The following is a 20,906-nucleotide window of genomic DNA, read 5'->3' as shown; positions in this document are numbered from 1 at the left end:
AGGAGAAGAGGACAGCAGCCCATCACCATCTATCTGTGTGAACTCTGCTGTATCTATGCTTCTGCCGCCTCTTTCTGGCTTGGCAAAGAGGAATGGACCTGGGACTCAGATTGAGCTATCGTGAGAGCAAGGTTCGAACACCTACATGATCGGCATAATGCACTTGCAGTGACTGTAACCTTGACTTTGGAACCTACCAATCTAACGGGGTCCTTTGATGGAGTAGAAGCTGAGTGTCCTCGAGCTCAGCTCACCATCATCACAGACTTTGTGGTTTCAACCTTTAGTGATGACATTTACATTCTAATAAGTAATAAAGACCTGTTAAAACTAATTAAGAAATGCTGTTTAATTGTTCAATTTTTAATGATGCTTTGAGTGTGCATTGAAATTTTTTGGCTGCCGCTCACCCCCACACGTGCTGGCCTGGAGCTGCTGCCGAACACACATACCGAAAAATACCAAATTGTTTTTTTTATTTCGGGGTCTGCATCCCAATGCCCCCATTTCCCTAGGTTTATAACCCCACCCCAACCTCCGTCCCACCTGTTGTAATCCCTTACCCCACTCCCTATAACTGATTAACCCATATGCATGCATACTGTAGACCGAACTCTGACCCTCACCCGAAATGATTTGTCTCACAACATTTTGTCAAGTGTTGGCAATAAAAGGCCGTAGGATTTTATTGTACAGATATGGTTATGCAGCTACACAAATAATCACATATCATAATAATATCAAACGTTTGGGCACCGGGTCCCGAGGTTACCCCCTCTGGCCTGTGCTGCCTAATCATGTCCCACGACTCGTTGTGGACACCGTACAGTGCCCTGTACTTCTTTTCCTTTGTTCTTCTCCCTTATTTGTAGGGTGGGAGGGTTCTGTGGTAAAGAAGCAAAGTGTGGAAGACGCTGAGTGAACAACGAACCTCCTGTCAGTTTGGGTCCCCGTTCAGGGTCCACAAACAGATTGTATTTTCTTACAGCATTCTGCTCTTATTTATAAGACCCAGGGAAGCCCTGGGTCTTTGATGTGTATAGTAGTGGGGGCTGTGCGCCAGCCCCCGGCCGGATAACTGACAGGTCTGGCCCCCTGACGAGGGGACAGGACTTTGAACCTGGGCCCTGCGTGCCTGTTGGTTTTCCGTAGGTGCTTAGCACCTTGTTTTGAGGAAGGGTGCGGCGCTTGTTCGCACCTCACCCTTCCTCGGCATTGTGTGACAGAGACTGCGTGTCTCTGCGCTTGTGGGGGAGAGGAGCAGGCGTGGGGGCAGGAGCTGCCCCTTTCCTAGCCTGCTGGATGGTAACTTCATTTACTCTGCCTCGACTTAGGCGGCCCTGTGTCATTGCCCATATATATTTGTAATAAGAAAATTGGGTATTTTTCAGTATTGTAGGTTAGGTAAGAAAGTCATTATTTGTTTCCAATTTGATAACAGCACTGGATACCCGTGAAAGCAGTGGGTCCGATAGGAATCCAGTGTAAATGCCTCACACAGTTCTTTGGGAGACAGTTACACTTTTTCACCAACATTGTGGAAAAGTGAATTATAAGGGCACTCTTCCCTGTGTTTTACTCTTTAGCTTTCCAGTAGATGGAGCAAAAGGTGAACATTACATGGCGGGATCCTTTTGCACATGGATGTGGTCACCTGCATGCAATTGACATTTACAATGACAATGACCTCACTTCCTCTTTGTAGATGAGTGCATCATCTGTTTGCACCAGAGTACACTGTGAATAACGACTGTGGGTTGAAGTTCATTTATGCCGCCCCATGCTTCGAGACAGTGGTGACGCGGCAAGGCAGTTTGCCTCTGGTGGCCAAGCCTTGGGTTTGATTCCTAACACATTTTAGAATGATTTTTGTCTGGATGTCCTAAAGCAATTACAATGCAAAAAAAACGATAACAAAATAATAATCTGTACAGTACAAACACACATAAAAGTACGGGCAAATTGAAACAGGATAGTATCCTACAATACATACTCAATGCAGCAAGTGTGAAATGTATGAATTAATGAACACATTCAAATGTAGCAGTGGTAAGCCAATACAATCCGGGTCACCCAGCTGTGAGGCTCACACCAGGTTCGAACCCTGGTCCCTGGTCTGAGGCTTCAAACCATTCTCCCACTCCCAGCACACTTGTGGGCGGGGCCATCGCAGGAAGGAGCCGATGCTCCCAGCCCCTGTTAAATGTCAGGGAGCAACCTAGTGATGAAATGATGAACATTGTCCAGAAAGGTTGTGCATGATCAATATAGAATATAGACTGGGGCCAATTCGATCACTGAAAAAAACGATGCTTTCAGAACACGTTCACAGGTACTGTAAATGAGGTGCGTATAGGCAGCACATTATGTAATATTCTTTCATACAAGGTATGTGGGCAGTTAGTTCAGAGTGGTCAATTTCAAGTATGTTTAATCCTTGGCATGAACTTACTCTGAATGATGATATAAAGCTCATTCCATCATTAAAGACTTTGGTCCCAATGTCAATAAAGGATGTGTCTAAACTTAATCTCTGTAATGTATGCATGGTTACTGCAGAAGCAAGTGTTGTGAGCAATTATTTTCTAGTCACGTACATTTCTCAGAGTAGCTTGAAATGTACACATGCTCATTTGATTGGATGCACTTTGATGATGTTGTTAAATTTAATTATTTCTAGTGCCTCAATGCACAAGATACTGCTATGTTTTTGTAAACGTATAACACATCTCATTGTACCATTGATCAGTCCCCATTCCACATGAACACATCAACAGGGTATTATAGTACATTGCACACACACATTTACAGTGCTATCAAGTCCAGTTGTTCTTGATAATGCATGCTCTACTACTATTGATCTTTTTTTTCTAAGTAAGCAATGTTTTTGGATTTGGTGAGCAGCTTTACCTGCACTGATGATTTCGCCATTGAACTGTGGGCCGTTGGCTACAGTAGACATTGCACAGATGGTTTTTCTTACCTTCTTTACATACGCTGGTGTAGATATATGATGTTGCATTTATAATTAGTTAACCTTTGTAATAATACTTTTGCTTCTTCTGAGAGTATTCCTGCTCAATGGTCTTTGGGTATGTTGCTATGTTCTCCATCTTTGCATTCAGGGCTGGACTGGGAACCAGACTTTGGGCTGGAAATGTGGCCCCATATTAACATATCTTGAACGGTTTGTAACATATGATTTACTTCATCCCACTCAAAAGAGGCCCAGGGTGCAGAAGCCCAGTAAGAAATCTCCAGAGTTCCCTGTAGGCCATTCCATCACCGCCTGCAGTGACGCATATTTTGAGCAAGTTCCAAGTAATGAAATAAACTCCACAAATGTTGCACCATCATCAAGGATTGAAATGTGGGTTCCACCATTATGGTTAGTTGGAGTAGATCCCTACGATGTTATACTTTATCCCAACAATTTGTCTGTTATCATATTTTAGGATGTCATAGGATCTTAAGAACATAAAAGTCAGCATAATGTTTGAAACCATGCTGATGTCTACAGGGTTGTCACAGATGGCCTCAGAAATCTGAAGACAAAGCTAGTAGATGAATGTGTTTTTTATTAAAGTTTTAAACAACTGGACCGAGAAGACTGGGATGGCTGAAGGAGAGGTGGTCCCTACGGTTCTCTTGACCTTTCGTGGGCTCCTGACACCCTAGCCGAGGCGAATTTCCGAATTTCACTGATGTACTCTAAAGCAAGGTAAACCCTGCTATCTAAGTCTTTCCAATCTTGGCAGTGCCTTTTGTATCTATCTCCCTCTGGGAGTTTCTAAGGGATACTTCTGGTCTCTTGGAATGCCCCATGTCACCAGGGTTTCACATTCAGTCTATTCCGTTCTCACTCTCTCGGGCTCAATCCCTCCCTCTATCTCTAGCTCCACCCTCCTCCCTTCCGTGATCTTCCTTGTCTCCCTCTTTCTCCCCTGTCACTCTCTTCTGCCACCCTCAGCCTACCTGCACCTCTCTCCTGTCTACACTCTAACTCTCTCTCTCTCTACCTACACCCTTCTCGTCTCTCCTCTCTCCCTCTGTAACCCCTGTCTACTACTCTACCTCCTGAGCTTACACACTCTCGCCACCTGTCTTTATCCACCATGCCTTCCTTCTCTCCGCCCTCCCACTACTACTCCTACTACCACCTTTCACACACCCACTATCACTTACTCTCACTCTCAAACCCTCTCTAAATCTCCCAACACAAATTCCCGGCCCTCTCTATCTCTCACCATTCTTTCACTCACCTTTTGCACCACCTCACCACACATCACTCAACTGGTACGACTCTCAGAACACTCCCACAGTCTCCCCAGCATTGTGCTCCACTGTCCACCCTTTCCCTGGTCTCTTGGTCCACCACCACTACACGTGATCTCGCCTGAACACCGTCCAACTTTCTCTATGTTAGTTAGGATTTATAGCCCAACACTCATCCTGGCTCCCATTGGTCTCCATGGTCACATGCTCCAGTTGGCACATCTCTGACTAAACTATGCCTCTGTGGGGTCGTACTTTCCCTGGAAGTCTTTATGAAGCCTTTTATCCCACCCCTTTCGAAAACCTTTTCTGCCATTTCCCGCTCTCCCTAATGGACTCAGTCACTTTTCACCTCATCTACAGACCACCCAATCCCAACACTTCCTTCTTAGAATAATTCACAGACTTTGCCACCTCCATATTTCTCACACATGCCAATAACTTCTTAATCAGTGGCTTCAAAATCCCTGCCAACTCAACAACCAAGTCAATGAAAGACAATCTCCACAGCCTACTTAACACTCCGAGCATCACGCAGCACACAAAAGAACCAAATCACAGGCAAGGTAATACCCTCGACCTCACCATCACTGCCCTGTCCACCCTTATCACAGCTATCTGATTCCACTCGATAGGTGCATCTGGCAATCCCCTTTGACATCATTCACACCACACCAGTTAAGCAAACCCATGTGAAACCCTGCAAACACGCCTTCAGAACATTCAATATCTTCCCTGTAAAGTCTCTCAGGGAAGACCTTGCCAAACTCCACTTCACATGGGCTGATTTACCTCTGATGAACCAGGACTGTGACTCGCTTCTCCAATAACTCAACACCACCCGCACAACCTACATCAACCGCCGTATCCCATTGAAACAATGTACCCGCAAGCCTAAGCTTTCTGTATCCTGGCACACTCAGGAACCCAACTTGAACAACCATCAGAAAACAAGCAAAAACTTGGTGAAAATCCTGCAGCCCATCCAACCACACTCTGCCCAAGAAACTCTAGGTTACACGCATGCAACTGATCAACACTGCCAATGCCAACTACTACCAATACACCATAGCCAATGACAACAATGGAAGTAGAGTCCTCTTCAAAGCCATCAAGCACTGAATCAACCATCTGCCCGACCCACATATACCACTCTATGTTGAGAAATCCACTGCCATCAACTATTTCTTCATCAATAAGATCAGCATGAAACGCCAACACATAAACACCAACACTACAACTGACAGCACACTACACATCCCTTCTCTCAAAACGACAACTGCCTGGACAACATTCAAGACACTCACAATGGAAGACCTCATTGCCATTCTAGTATCCCTCAAGGCCACATCATATGTGAACGACATCCTCCCTGTCTCCATACTTAAGACACTTTCAACTGGAGCCTACTTCCTTACCTGACAATCATCAATAGCTCCGTAGCTCAATGCACCGTCCCCATAACCGTCAAGTTCGGACAAATCCTCCTGCTTCTCAAAAAACCAACACTGAACCCTGACGACCAAAGCAACTACCGCCCCATAAGCCATCTTCCCTTCCTAGATAAAATCTTTGAGAAAGTTGAAGCCACGCAACTCCTAAAACATATTGGGCCTCATTACGACCCAGGCGGTAAGTTACCGCCTGGGTCGTACCTTTACCACCATGGCGTAAACTATGTTTACGCCATGGTGGTTGGCGGACTTACCGCCCCATTCCGAGGTCAGCGGGGCGGTAAGTCCCCAATCCCCATTTACCCTTCCCCATTCCCATTTTTGCCCCATAGGGTATAATGGGAGTGGGGAAGGCGTTAATTACGCCACCGTAAATTACGGTGGCGTAATTAACAACATGGTCCCTTAGCGCCATGGATTTTAACACCTGCTAAAAGCAGGTGTTAAATCCGCCATGGCGCTAAGGGACCTCGGAATCAGGCGGTAAGGGTCGGCGCTGTTTACGCTGCCGTAAACCCCTTACCGCCTGAGTCGTAATGAGGCCCATTGAAGCTAAAAACCTCCTTCAGTACTACCAATCTAGCTTCAGACCTAGTTGATGGATGATGCCTTTAAAATCCTTGATGATGGCCATCCTTGTCAGGGTTCCGTCCGGAATGAGACACTATGGCTTCAGATCCCCTTTCCCACGTGTTGGGCAATCAGCGCACAGCAGTAAACAACCTCATGTCTCTAGGAAGTCTGCTTTTCTGACCCGACCTTTTAGAGTTAAACAGCGCATGAAAAAGCCTCATACTATGGCTTTGTCTGCGCGCACTCGTTCTTTCAGAGAACGCTATGGGTTGTCATGGAAACTCTGGCTACCAATGCATAGATGTTTACTCCTTGGCTTATGGCGAGGCGCCGTGCGTACAATCAGCTGTTCATGATTTAAGCTCCAGCTTCAGCCTTCAGGGACCAGTGAAATGCATTACATAGCTAGAAGTAAGGGGGTTGCACTCAGAGCTGCACAAGATAGTGAGTCACCCTTGGCTATTTACAGTCTTCTTTGTCAAAATATTGACTTGCTATTTTTTTCTGAGATGTTGGCCCTCTTTCCGAGTAGGGCAGTAAGGGATACCGGGCACCGGTAAGGAGACCGGTGCCGGTAATCCCTTACTGCCTTACTTTGAGGTCCCTTAGCGTGTCCCGCCTTTAACGCCTGGTCTGACCAGGCGTTATGGACGGGACCCGTTAAGGGACTTCAGAGCTAATAACGGTACCGCAATTTGCGGTACCGTTTTAGCGCCTTCCCCATTCCCATTGAGCCCTACGGGGGCTCAATGGGAATGGGGAATTTCTTTTTCAATGGGGACTTACCGGTCCCGCAAAGGTCGGACTACACTGGTAAATCCCCATTGAACCATACCGGTGCCGGGCCCGTTATTGGAGGCAGTCATGGCGCAAATAGCGCCATGACTACCTCCAATCTCGGAATGAGGGCCATTGTCTTTTTTTAAAATGCTCTCTATAACGTGAGGAATACGGTTCTAATTCCAACATTATGACTCTACATTTTAACAGTTAGACTTTTTATTTTAGCATTCATATTTTAGCGTAGGTTTGAACTTCAACTGGGGCATATGGTGTGAAACTCATTACTGGACTCAAAAGTGTGAGTCTCAGGCAGAATTAAGTAGATGCCAATGCACAGAGCACATGATTGAAATTGTACTTTGATTCAGGATGATATTTCAATGAACTGAACTTCATTAAATATAATACTAACATAAATTAACAGACTTATTAACCCAGCCCGTTAGCATGTTACTGAATCCCATAATAAAATTTAGTGCAAATTAGTCCATGATGAAATAAGCTGGGTGCAGATTGAGAAAAATGAATAATGCTTTGAAAATGGGAATTTAAACGTGCAGGCTGAATCTGCGCTGGGTGGTAAGCTAAAACAATTTGAAGATCCGTTCTACTGAAAACATGGCTTTGTATTAGATTAGGAAGCGCAAAAGAGATGTATCTTGTTCTTCAGAAATGAAATCACGTGCCATTTCAGTGGAATGGTCTGGTGAAGATTGACAAAGTGGGTTGATAAAAAGGGTTTTGACACAGAGTAGGGGTAATTCCTCTTCGGGCGCTGGCAGATGAAGGAGCAGAGGGCTGGCTCAGCAGACGTCATTCAGTGCTGACGAGCTGATTGATGCTGAAGCTGTCCTTATCTGTGTCGTCCCTGTGTGAGGCAGGCAGAAAGACTGAGGAAGATTTCCATGCCAAAATGAATCAGAAATACCGCCAACAAATCTAGGTAAATATGAGGTTAAGTGAGGGGCTGGTGATGTGAATGATACCAAGTAGCCTAGATTAAGTAATTCACCTCATTTTAGGTGCTGTATTAGAGATTCTATTTTTAACATGCATGTAATACTGTGTTTATATTTCTCAAAGTCTTACTGTGTTTTTTTAAAGTGTATTTTTTCTTGCCAAGTCTCACAAGGCCAAGGAGAATTGGCAGGGCTTAAAGCGCTGAAAGTTATTGCAAGAAGAAATATACTTGCATTGTGAAGTACAATGTGGGTGTAAGTGTCACTCTGTGTAATTTGCAAATTTCTATTTTATGATAAAAAGCAGATAAAAAAAAAGTTACATAGTCTCATTATATTTATTCTGCATTCAGTACCTTTCATTTGACATGCTTAGGGAGACAAATGTGCAGTAATAAATATTTCAAAGCAAAGTAGCCACCGTGAGCTGTTTCTCTAGAGAGATTGAATGAATGTGCAGTATTTCAATTGCATGCTTTACATTTGTTGAGACATAGCCAAAAGGGTGTAGTGTGATATTGTACATAAGGTACAACAGAATGGCATGAGCCATCTATCCAGAGTGTACCAAGTCCAGTATTTTGTTTGTTGTTAGTGACCCTGGTAAAAAAAATAATTAGTAGGCAGTGTTCTGAAATCAGTCTCCCCACTATAAAAATACCCCAACAGGTCACCACAATATATTGCCATAGATGATAAAATACCGCAAAATACCAGCTTAATAAAGAAAATACCACAAAGTAATAGATATAACCCCAACATATATCTAACATGTGTCAGGTATAATGCATTTAGGTCTTTCTTTACCACTCCACCCCTTTTCATCCTCTTCCAATAAGGAGAAGGTGCACAAAGTGGAATCAGAATCTCTGCTGTACTTTCGTCCTCAATTTTTGAATAGCACAACATGTAACACCTGCATGAGATTTTCATGCAGTTGTTAAACAAATGGATTCCTATTTAATCAACCTGACATCAGCCCCTGATTATGATCAGATGGACTCTGTGGAAATCCATTAGTAAACACTACCTGCTTGCAAAGCATAATTTGCTAGCAGCATTTACTATTTTTGCAAAATTGAGTCTAATAGTAATGAGTAAAGGTGATTTTGCCTTGTACTTTTTTCTTATGCACTCCACCTTGCAAAACATAATCATTGCGTATATGCAAGCATTGGTGGTCCTCTGTATGCAATTAGCATATGTATTAAAAGCAACACCTTTCTTGTTTTTATACCTTTTTCTTTATTGACACACCTCTTCCCTTATCACTTCATGACAATCATAGCTAGTTTTCAAAAAAGGAGTCATCACGAAATAAAATACTGGTGTGTAACATATATCTTTCTAAAGAGTGTAAATAAATCGAAATGTAACTATGGAAAGTAGAATATTTAAATAAGTTAACTTTACTTGCAATAAGAAGTTCCAATGTATTAATGTTTGAAACGCCAATGTTGAAATTCAATCTAATATTAAACACTAAACGTAACATGAAATGAAAGCATCATTGCTGAAAACGTAACTATCCTTTTGTTTTGCATTGTGGTTTATGTGTTAATGTGCTAATGCATTAGCAGTGTTTTTATATGCTAATGCTGTATCAGGGTAATTCACGGAATAATTGTGTGCCGAAATTTGTGTTGCAAGCTTGAAAAAGCTAGCGCACGCGTGCGAATCGCATGCGTGCCATTCATGGAAGGCCCTGCGCATGTTTTTCCTGGGATGTGCTCCAAATCCGCGCTTACCTTACACGTCACTGCGACTTTCCAAACACGTGCATGGCAGGAACGGGTAAAGCGCACAACTTCTCGCGCACACACCTAAAAAGGGGGAGGAACACGGGGAATGGGGAACAATGCGTGAACATTTTGGCATAACGTGGGAAGTTCTGCTGGGAAACACACGCAACAGCCACACGCTAGCGAACAACATGTATTCATGGAATTGAATAGGGAAAACCTGCGCACGTCAAAGCACACGCACACGCACAAATACATCCGCCTCATGAAAGCAGGTGGAAGCGCCCCCGTGCAGCATAAAAGTGCACGCAAAAAACAAACAAGCATATACAGCTACGATGAATGTCCCATTCCTCGCAGCAGTGATCGTGGGACACCGCAGGAGGAGGAGAGTAGCCAGGCCCCGCATTTTCTTGCCCAGGACCAGCCTTTTTTGGATGCCTGATGACGAGTTCTATGGCAGGTATAGGTTTCCACCTCATATAATCCTTGAGATGGTCAATGAGTGGGAGGATGAACTCATATCACCCACCCTGTGCTCACAAGCATTGAGCCACTTGGAGAAGGTGCTCAATGTACTGCATTTTTTGGCCACTGGGTCATTTCAGTGGACAACTGCCATAGTGGGGGGTGTCTCACAGCCCACGCAGTCACGTTGCCTACACCAGGTGTTGGCAATCATCACTGTGCGACCATCAGTCCGCAGGCACATATACATGCCCAGAACACCCACAGAAAGTCAGGCTGTGGTCCAGGACATCTACAGGTGGCACACTTCCCCTAAGTGCTTGGTGCCATAGATTGCACCCATGTGGCCCTACGTCCACCTAGGACCACTGAAACCATCTACCGCAATGGCAAGCACTGGCATTCCATCAATGTGCAGGTTGTATGCGATGCCAAGGGAATCATCACCTCTGTCCATGCAAACTATCGAGGGTCCACCCATGACAGTTTCATATACAGAATGTCCGCCCTGAGCCAGGCCCTGGAAGCTGGGAAGTATGGTGACACATGGCTCATAGGTGAGTACAAATGCCTGTGCACATGCATGCATGTCACACACAGACAAATACACAAGCCCAACTAATGACACCCATTATCAACTTACCAGGGGACAGTGCCTACCCTCTGAGCACCTACATGATGACGCCAATACGGAACCCCACCACACCACCCCAGGTAAGATACAACGCAGCCCATATTGCAACCAGGGTCATAGTGGAGCGCACATTCGGAGTGCTCAAGTCATGCTTCCGCTCCCTTGACCGTTCTGGCGGACAGCTACTATATGCACCCCAAGTAGTGTGCCGGATCATTGTGGCAGCATGTGTCCTGCACAATGTTGCAACACAGCGGGGCGTACCGGTGTACATGGTGGTGCCCCCACATCCCCAACCACATGCACACCCGCTGCGCATGGGAGGGGAAACAGCATGTGGCGAGGCGGCCGTACCCAGCTTGTGGCCACATTTTTCACCTAAACTCCAACCCCTGCGGAGTGCACACGGACCTGGCACATACCAAGTCACAATTGATGATGAGAAAGGGACAGTTAACTGTCACAACCTTACCACCCTGAGAATGTGTCCACGGAAGTGCCACATTTTGTGCATCCTGGGCAATTGGGTTGAAGGGGGCAGGGTACTGGATGGAATAGGTACAACTGTGCTCCTGCAAGGCTGTCTGTGACCCCTGGGGAAAAATGACGGGTCACGCAACGCTCACGCACCCCTAAAAAATAAATGTAAGTAAAAAAAAAATAATAAATTCAAATATTAAAGAAAAACGTGCACGCAACCCTGGTAGCCCACGTGCATGGAATGAACCTCCCATAGTACGTTGTGGCACCCAGGGACACAAAAAACATCTAGGCGTGGAATACGTGGGCTACTGTGACCTCGAAAACGGTGCGCAGGGGGAACCACAGTGGGAAAAATAGAATGCGCGACTCCCCGTCTGCCTTGCGTGGAAAAGCAAAAGAAAAACACATGCGCTTGTGCGTGTAGGCAACACCCTGCCAAAAGACGAGGTACGAACTTCAAACGCTGTGAAGTAATCGCGTGTGAATCCGGAACAGTAAACAGATGCAACGGCCTCCATGAAAAGCACATACAGGGAACTGCTTCCCTGCTGGACCTTTAACCCGTGCTGAAGGCAACGCCCGTGCACGTAACGTCACTGGCATGCTTATGTGCTAAGGGTCTTTCCTCGTATCACACGTGGACGTGCTGTTTTTGCACGTGCAGATTCACTATGCACCAGCGCCGAGGGAAACGCTGCGTGCGTCACGTCACTTACACGCTTCCGCGCTAAGGCCTTTTCCTCGAATTACACGCTGACGTTCTGTTTTTTCAGGTGCGGATTCACTCTGCATCAAGCTGGCCACGCGACAACACACAAAAGACCACGCTTCTGCCCAGAAGGCCATTCTCCTGCCCCCCAGAGCCTGAGCCGCCTCCCACGAGCCATCTGCTGCTGCCTGCCTGCTGGCCACGTGCCCTGCTATTTGGTGACTGCACATCAGCCATCTGCAGGGGTCCTGTTGCTGTGACCACCCCTGCTGGAACAGAAGACTCCCGACTGGTGTTTCATCGCTCCACAACCCAGCCCCAGGACCCAGTTGCCCACCCACACCTACCTCGGGGGTTGCCATGTCGGGGCAAACACCATCAGAGACCACTGGCAACCCCAAGCCAGAGAGGCAGAGGGCTGTCAGCTTCTCAGCCAGAGAAGTTGGCATCCTGGTGGAGCAAGTCCTGGGGCATTATGATGCCCTCTTCAGACGTCCATGTGCCGACAAGGAAGGAAGGAAGAGGACCTGGTCAGACATAGTGGTTGCTATCAACACGGAGGGGGTGGCAACCTGTGACTTGAAACACGTCCAGAAGCACTGGGAGGACTTCAGATCCAGGACTGTCAGGAAGGCACGGTGCCTCTTGCGTGCAGCGGATGCAGGGTGGCGCCGGGTCCACCTTTCCATCGACCAGATGAGGGTCATGGAACGCATCGACCCAGTGCTTCACCACCAGGTCCTGGAGAGGCATACCTGTCTGGAGTCGAGCGGTGAGTGTCTGGGCTATCCCATGCACGCACAGTGCATGTTGAGGTGTGGCAGGAGTGTGCAGCTTGGACATATGTCTGTAAAGGCCCATATATGGATGTGTGTGTGTCCAGGAACATGCCCGTGCTGCATGTGAGTGCAGTCATGTGTGATGCCCATCAATGATGTATGGGTTCCACACATGTTTGCATTTCTGTGTATGTGCTATGCCATGGTTGGGGTGTGACACATGGATGATGGTTCCACCTTCATGTACGTGCACAGTGTACATGTGCGTGTGTGTGTTTGACATGTGTGCGACTGTGATACGCATGAATGCATGTGACCCGGACATGTGAGCACCTGATTGGCAGATATGACTTAGTTGCCGATGATTGCACTGTGACAGGTGTTGGCGATGTACAGATGCATGTCTGTCTGGTGGCGTGTGTGCATGTGATCGGCACTCCCCATGTTGCTTGTGATGTAATGCCAAGCGTTGGTTGTTCATGCAGTTACATGTGTATGGATGCTGATGCCTGTTGCACGATACCAGTTTATTTGTGCATGTGTTTGGGTTCATGTGTGTTGGGGAGAGTGGTGCCATCATGGAGACCCATGACAAATCTGAAGGCACTGCAATGCATGTATTCCCTAAAACTGTAGATCGAATTAGAGAATGGGTCAGATATTGCAGATATGCACTGGCAGAGCTTGAAAGTAGAGTAAAAAAAGTCTTGGAGGACAAGAGGGGTGATCGATACCGCATCTGCAGAATGCACTTTACCCCGAATATGTACAACACATCCTTGTACACAAAGAAAAATCAACTGAGAACGACTCGAAAATTGCTCCCAAATGCTATTCCGACTTTATTCGTTCACATGCCACCACAGGTGAGTCCCACTTCCGGATTAACTTTAGGCCTTGCAGTAGTGTGCAGGTAACCATATGGATTGATTGGTATTTTAGGTGTAAATGTCTCTTATAATAATAATAATAGATATTTATATAATTGTATAGCGTTTTAAATAATGACCATTTTGCTAAACATCAGTCCTCGTTTTTAGAACCCTCATTGAAAATTGATTTATGGGCACAGATAAATATGCTATATTATGCATTTACATAAGCATTATTTTATCGTATTCAGTCTCCTTAGATGCCAATTTTTAATATTAGCATTTCTAAATAAAATAATACTTTCCCTTTACAACTCCATGACTATCCACCGAATATGAAGCAACAAGATTCAACATCCATGTGTTGCCTGGAGTCATCAACCACTTCGAGCGCGTATCAGGTAATCTTACTTAGCTATTCTGTTCCAGACTTGTTTTATGCATGGAATTTGAGATCTTTGAACAAATGTTTCATTCGTGGTTTGCTATTGATATGTACCTTTGTCGTCTTTCCAAAGTGTGATTTCAATTTCAAATATTTTCATCCTTATTAATGCAAGTACTGTGTTTCAGGGAGATGCTGAAGCGTCCACTACAATTACAACATCCCTTGTAGTTGATCCGGAGCCAGATGTATGGGTACTGACAGTTCCATCGAATGAGATAATCTGATCATATTTAGATATTGTGTAATTCTTTTACACAATGGTTCATTGTGGTTTGCTATTTATATGTACCTTTGTCGTCTTTCCAAAGTGTGTGTTGAATTTCCAATATTTTCATCCTTTATATGCAAGTACTGTGTTTCGTGGAGATGCTGAAGCGTCCACTACAATAACAACATCCCTTGTAGTTGATCCAGAGCCAGACCTTGTAGTCGATCCGGAGCCAGAGTTATGCGTATTGACAGTACCCTCTAATGAAAGAAAGTCGGTCTACTTTTTTGTGTAATACAAATGACTTATTTTAAATGGATACTCTTTTCTATGGATGTATACAAGATCCGTATATTGAACGGGAGGCATGCAGATCCGAGTCTGTGCACCAGCTTGCTGATGGTGATGTTAGAGTAAAGAAGGTTTCAAAGAAAAGAAAGAAAAATAAGGTTATAAACAGTTTATATTTTTAGCAATTGTTTTGTGCTGAGGCCTTCATTATATGTTTTTTTTAATGTAAATTGTACAATACTGTATGTTGGATTTACACTGAACATCCTTTTTCCTATCTGTCCTGTAGTTGCCAGATGGAGTACGGACTATGCAGACACAGACAGCGACACGAATGAGAGATGCTGCTTGCCAAACTGTTTTCACCATGGTGGAACTATTAATTGAGGCGCGTTGTGTTCAGACTCGAGGTGCCTTTGTCTAATTGCCAGAAAATGAATTTAATGTGACCAGTGAATCCAGCAAAGTGTTTTTGGACCATTGCTACAATGCGACTGCTCTGCCAGATGAACATGAAACTGAATGTATAGAAGATAATTTTACATTAGTCGCAGAGCACTTCACACAATCGACAACCACCAAAAAAATGCCACCCAAAAATCAGTCGACATTGATGTTTTCTCCTATCCACGGTGAAGTAACAGATGTTGAAATGACAAAGACTGAAGCATCAACACAATTGACCGACGAACTAGACAAAGATATCAACTATAGTATGTCCAGTTTGGCTGTTATGTCCACAACGGTTCAGTCCGAAACAACAGTGATGCAGGATCACAGTCTGTGCATTCAGTGAGAGGGGTAGTATGCGGGAAGCCATTGGTGAATGTGACTCATCTAACACAAGGCAGTAACCTCAAAATACACGCCACCTGTCAAAGGTTACATAAAACACTTTCATGGTCTGCTCAACCGATGCTGGGGAAACTGCCAGCTGGCAATCTACTGTGTGCAGCAGCTTTACTTTTCAGTAGCTCTAGTTTCAGGAAGTTATCCAGTTTCTGTCAGTTTGTGGGACTCCATTTCATTTCTAAATGCAGTACTACAAATATCAACGTGATTATCTATTCCCTGCCATTAGTGAAGCTTGGAAAATTGAACATTCCAGCAAATTGTTTTTGGACCATTGCTACAATGCGACTGCTCTGCCAGATGAACATGGAACTGAATGTATAGAAGATAATTTTGCATTAGTCGCAGAGCACTTGACACAATCGACAACCACCAAAAAAATGCCACCCAAAAATCAGTCGACATTGATGTTTTCTCCTATATACTGTGAAGTAACAGATGTTGAAATGACAGAGACTGAAGCATCATCACAATTGACCGACGAACTAGACAAAGATCTCAACTATAGTATGTCCAGTTTGGCTGTTATGTCCACAACGGTTCAGTCCGAAACAAGAGTGATTCAGGATCACAATCTAATAAAAGAGGCCAAATACATAGTATTCGACAGCAGCTTGATTGTCTATTTAAAGTACATTCTCTGACAAACGGTTCAGGCTAGCCAATGATGGACAGTGTGACAGTCCCAGATTTTCTGCTAAGTACTGCACATACCACATTCAGGACATGGAAAGTAAGAAAATTGTGAGTTCGTGGGTCGTGCAGGTGTCTGAATGTAAATCCTCAGTGGCCATGGAGAAACTTGGTTTTATAAAATCACTGGAAGATCTACCATCGAGGGGAATGCAAATCGACCTCATAGCCACGGACAGACACGTTTCAATAGCCAAGACAATGAGAGAGCAGTTTACAAATAAATTATGTACGGCATGTTGCCAAATCAATCAATAAAAAAATATCTGCTGCAGGGAAAAAAAGGTTTGGAAAGTATTTCACAGTGGTCCCAGTCTTTCAGCAACCATCTTTGGTGGAGCTCCAAAACATGTGATGGGTCTGTGGAAATTCTACTGAAAAAATGGCGGTCACTAATGCACCACTGTTCCAACATTCACCAATGGACAGAAAACCAACATTTCCACCAATGTTAACATGGCCTTTTATCCCCAGAGCACGCACAAAAGAAGAAGTGGTTGATTCCATCTTCACCCCCACACAAAGCCCTTGAGAAGATTGTGTTTGATAAAACACTATCAAGAGATCTGAAGGGACTCACAGAATTCTGTCACACAGGAGATTTGCAGGTGTTCCACAATATGTGCCTAAAGTACAGGCCAAAGAGATTGCATTTTGGCATCGGGGGATGAAATATGGGACATTACTAGCAGTATTAGCGCATAATGAGAAGGTAGGCCCGTGAACAATCTAGGACTGCAGGAAATTTAGGGATGCTTCACTACACTATGGCCTTTACGAAAAGAAGCAAAAAATGGGTGGTTAAACCAGTATATGATGAAATGGAATTTGCTTTTGTTAAATATCTTATTGTTGATGTCATAGAGATGCATACTCATGGAATTGCGCACAAATCGGTTCAGAGCACACATACATTGCCAAAAAACATTGCCAACATGCCATGTCCACCCAAAGCAGAGCTCGTTGAACAGTTGAAATCCCAGTGCAAATGATTACCATCTGTTTTTATTTTTGCAAAAAAATGTTTTTATAAAGTGTCCAAATAAAGTATGCAATTTTTCTTTTCAAATCTATTCTCTTAGTCCTTTAAAAAAAAAATAGTACAATTATTACAATTGACATACAATGTAACACTGCTTTCACATTTCACAGTTTAGTCGAGCTACTGTGGGACCTTCATTTATCGTGTTAGTGCCCAATGGATAACAGTTTGTAAGAATCTTTGGGTTTTGGCAGTTGCCTTGCCATACAGTTCCCCAAACAGCTGAATATCTGCTCGTCACACAAAAGGGATGAGACCTAGGCTACATAAGATACTAGGCACGCAGGAATTACTGACTGTGAAAACATGCCATGAGATAAGCAGAGGTAGGGCTATTACTAGACACATTTTGACTCAGTTTTTGTGTTTCATCGACTACAATTTTGGAGTAGGGCGCATTCTGTCATTGGCAAGTTTCCCCTACCCCTCAGCAGCACCACGAACAGCGAGCAGTGACAGCCCCCAATTTTTTCCTCCAGGGCCCATGCTTCAAATTGTGAGTGAAGGTCACCAGCTGTGAATTTTTGCTTGGGGATGCTCGCTTCGGCAGCACATATACTAAAATTGGAACGATAAATAGAAGAGTGGCATGGCACCTGCGCAAGGATGACACGCAAATTCGTGAAGCGTTCCATAAGAAAAAAAAAGAAAAAAAAATAATTTTTGCTTGGGAGCTGGGGATGCCCACGCATCGCACACACAGTATTAGGGTCTATTGTTTCTTGACCTTGAGAGACAGGGACCAATCCGAAAGGGATTGAGTTGAAGGAGGGGTGTAATAACGTAAGATATGATAAGGTTGTCCATTCCGAAACTGGTCCTAGTTACATGTAGGTTCAGTTTAAGGAAAATCGTTGACACGAACAGAGTCTGCGTTATGGTCTGCATTACGCCAAGAGAATGGAAATGCCGAATATAATGTAAGTTTCTCTTTAGATGATTTTATACCAGAACTAGTCCAAATACGAATAGCTGACCATTATTGCTGGGTTACATTGTACTTGTTCGTTCTGTGTGGCATATTGCAATGAAGTGCAAGTACAACCTTTGTGTGCTGATCTTTCTACCGGGCACATGTGCAGTCCAGCATCGGCATGCATGTAGACCACCACTCATTTCCCCCTTGTTTCAATGCTAATAAATCATTACATTGTGCACCTCGAATTGTTGCCTCATTTTACGCATTACGTTTAGAGCTGAACACACTCCATTGCACTATCCTTGGAAGCAAATAGCGGAGTACTTTGATATTCCACGTTGTGTTCTCTCGGTTCACATTGTTTCACCTCTGTGCTAATAAATAAAATTATTAATTGTAACAAAGATCGGCTACTGAGTGACATTTCTATTTTTATCTTTTACAAACAGGTACGTCCTACCATTCTGCGATTGTCATCTATTTCAGACCCCAACCAACGGTTTCTTCAACCGCCAGCTACAGCTACATGTCAATCACTGGATTTATTTGACTCTTTTTTGGGACGATCGCCAAGGGCCAATATGCTCTTACGCTGTACCATCTATTAGGTGCAACATAACAACCCTTACGGTGGTCTAGTGCCAAGTTGATGCACCAGCCTTGCAATTCACTGTGCGACCAAAGTGCTCCATTTACCCAAGACGAACACCCTGTGTACCAAAAAGGAGCAGTGCGTGACTCACGATAAACATTTGCGATCGAGAGCAAAGAAAAAAGTTCCATTTTGATTGAATATGTCAATCGCTGAATGTTCTCGAAACATTTAATGTGAAATAAATGTACTTTACCAATTGTACAGTCTTGCTGTTTCCTTTTAAAGTACAGTTTCATATTCCGAATTGTGACGCGCTGTGTTGTGAGACGATGTGTGTTGTTTTCCGGGTTCTGCGTCAAGTTGCGTAAGTGACGACTGGCTACGCTGCCCAGTAACGTCATGAAGAGAGGTAGAGAATATCAATGATTTGGTGATATCGGGCTCAGGGGCAGGGGATATGATTTAGTGCCGCAAAGGCAGTTCACCCAGGGCGATGAGGCAAGTGATAAGATTATCACAAGACGACCGCGCCCTGCTGTCTGATTTCGCTTGTGTTCAAAAGACGAAAACTCTGGTAAGATGCATAGGAAATCTTTGTACGATCAATCAACGTATGGTTAAAAACACATGGCCGAACCATAGGGACAATAATATTTCCTACCGCACCATTCCTTTAAGTTATGTCTGTTAAACTAGTAACCTTTAATAATGTAATAGTTTTGTATTTTATTTTTTAGGTTTGGATGACGTTTTTGAAGCAGGCCTTGAAATTGATTTGAAAGTGTTGACAAATAAAACCTAGATTTTGGGAAGGTGAGTCGAGGTGGAGAGTTGTTTAGATTGTGTGTGTAATAGTTAAAAATATGTATTTGGCCTAGTATCATGTTTCAATGGAAACTGTGATTTGATTCTGTTATAGGCATAGTCAGCAGTTGTTTCCTTTGCAGCTTTATTTTTTAGTAGGGAAACAATAGAAAGCTTTCCAGGGTGTGATTTTATATTAGGTTGCAATATTGACTTCCCTGTTTCTTTGTGGACCATTTTCTATTCTCTTATGCTTTTGTAGGTAGGCATGGCTTTATCATTTTTAAGGTCTTACTTTTTAGTAGGTACATTAATTTGTATTTTTGTATGCATTTAATATTGTTCATGAGAACAAGTTGCAAACTGATAGCAGCAGCATCTGCATTGTGGGTGTGAAGTATTATGTTTTACCAGTGGAACCTAATTCGACAGTTTCATCCATAATAAAGTGAGTTACATTTGTTTGTAATTTGGAATAGGTCTTCGTCATAATGTTTTGATTTTGCTCGGTTTGGTATAGGAAGATTGTACTTTATTGGATCATGTCATATTTTATTTTTATGCAGACTTCTTTCTTATTTTATTAGAATATTCATTTTTGTTTTGGCTTAGAAAGGTCTTGCTTCATACTAGGTACATAAGAAACAAGTATACACTTGTATGTACCTAGTATGAATTTAGAGAAATGGGCTCCTGGTTCGGAACCTATTCTGCCCAGGAGGGCTACTTAAGAAACAAGGATACACTTGAATAGGTCGAAATATTTGCTCCAGCACTCTCCTTTACCCAATCACCATGTGAGTTTATGAAAAAGAACTCAAAACATTGTACCCAGGCTTGACAACATTTATTTGGTTTTATATAAAGTTGCATAGATCAACAAAAATGGGGTACAAGGTTATAACATCATTGGGTGTTTTATATTAGTCATATAGAGAAAATACCACACACCAGCATACAGAAATAGGAGATATAATTGCTTGTGTGTTAGAAAAGGTATGAGTCCTTTACTGTCATTATCTGAAAGACAGTGTTGTATATGGAACAAGTAAACATTTATGACAAAGAAACAATACAATAAGTGACAAGAAACAGCGATGATACACTGTAGTTTTAAAAGGTGCGTCTGCACCGTGGTGTTTCAGCCATCTATGTGAGCTAGATGTGCCTCATATCTGACACGGCCTTCTTCAGCACGAGGTGCTATATGGATGTGATGTTCGCTGAGTGCTGTAAAAGGGGAGGGAGAATGTAATCGGGGGAGTGCTTGAGTTAAAATTATTGAGTGCTGAACTAATCATGGACTGCGTCTTGTGGATTAAA

At 43.7% G+C, this 20,906-nt stretch overlaps 1 non-coding gene across 1 annotated transcript; it reads left to right on the top strand.

The window, feature by feature from the left end:
* Positions 1-17,799: 17,799 nt before the first annotated feature.
* On the top strand, positions 17,800-17,906 carry LOC138481862 (U6 spliceosomal RNA). Its single transcript, XR_011274458.1, has one exon. It is a non-coding gene; the product is annotated as a U6 spliceosomal RNA (small nuclear RNA).
* The last annotated feature ends 3,000 nt before the right edge of the window (positions 17,907-20,906 follow it).

The sequence above is a fragment of the Ambystoma mexicanum genome, chromosome 5p, assembly GCF_040938575.1.
Source record: "Ambystoma mexicanum isolate Mex_15411 chromosome 5p, UKY_AmexF1_1, whole genome shotgun sequence".
NCBI classification, from domain to species: Eukaryota; Metazoa; Chordata; class Amphibia; order Caudata; family Ambystomatidae; genus Ambystoma; species Ambystoma mexicanum.
Note: the sequence above shows the minus strand (reverse complement) of the source record. Positions and strands in the feature narration are given on the sequence as shown.